Below are 1,186 nucleotides of genomic sequence, written 5' to 3'. Positions count from 1 at the left end.
TCTTATGTTTCAGAGAAGTAGCAAAGTTCCTCCACGAGGGAGGAAGCTTGGCAATAATGCCACCGACCACAAATTTGTCCGGTGAAGGTACACTTAAACTGCTCGAGTTCTTTGGCAAGAGATCGAATCTCATGAGCCTCGCTCAACCACGGAGCGCTCATCAGTCATCCTGTAGTCATAGTATTGCTCCATGACATACAATTCAGTGCCAGCGTCCGAGACCCCAAATTTGGCCTCGAGCGCATACCACGCATCTTTACCATGGTCGAAAGCCATGTACGGGTCAACAATGTTGTCACCAAGAATGCTGAACAAGGCCGCCTTAAACATGGCATCGACCTTCTCAAACTTTTCCTGCTCCTCTGCAGAGAGAGGCCCCTCGAGTCTAGCATCCGTGGCGCTAAAACAGCCTAGGTTTGTAAATCATAGGACTGCCTTTGTGCGCCACCTCTTGTAATGCATACCATCAAAGAGGGGAGGTCGAGTAGCGGCAGCAACGCTGCTTGAATTTATTTGCCTATAATCAGGTTTTGGATTGTTGAATATATAAGCAAATATCCATATGAAATAATCCGTACAACACTACAAGAAAAGTTCTGATAGACAACGTCTCAAAATCGTCCGCTAAGGGGTATTTTTCGTCGCCTATGGGCCTAACCCGACGATATGGGTTCTGTTGTGGAAACTGCGTCAGGCAAAGTCCTACGACGATTTTTTCGGTCCGTCGCGCTTGGGCGCCCTTCCGCCACGGAAAATCGGACCGTCGCCCAAGTGTTTCCGGGAGCCCGTTGACTGCTGACGTCATGCAAACTGACACGTGGCAGACGCCGTTAACTGGCAGTTAACGGCGTTAACCGGCTGAAACCCGTGGTAGATGGTAGGCCCACACGAGGCCTGCCACGTCTTAAGCGGGCCGGCCCATTAAGTTTGCGGGCCGGGCCAGCTGACTTAGTTTGACCGGTCAACTATATAGCTGGGCTGGTCCATTAGTTACGTGGGCCGGGCCTAACCTCTAAGGTTGACTCGGTCAAAACATTAATGGGCCGGCCCACTAAGCATGTGGGCCGGGCCGAATGCACTCGTTTGATCGGTCAACGCGCAAAAGGGCCGGCCCAAAGACATGTGGGACCCACTTTCCCGTTATCGGGCCGGCCCATTTAACTAGTGGGGTCCACCTTAAAGCAAC

The sequence above is a fragment of the Lolium rigidum genome, chromosome 6 (genome assembly GCF_022539505.1).
Source record: "Lolium rigidum isolate FL_2022 chromosome 6, APGP_CSIRO_Lrig_0.1, whole genome shotgun sequence".
NCBI lineage: Eukaryota > Viridiplantae > Streptophyta > Magnoliopsida > Poales > Poaceae > Lolium > Lolium rigidum.
Note: the sequence above shows the minus strand (reverse complement) of the source record.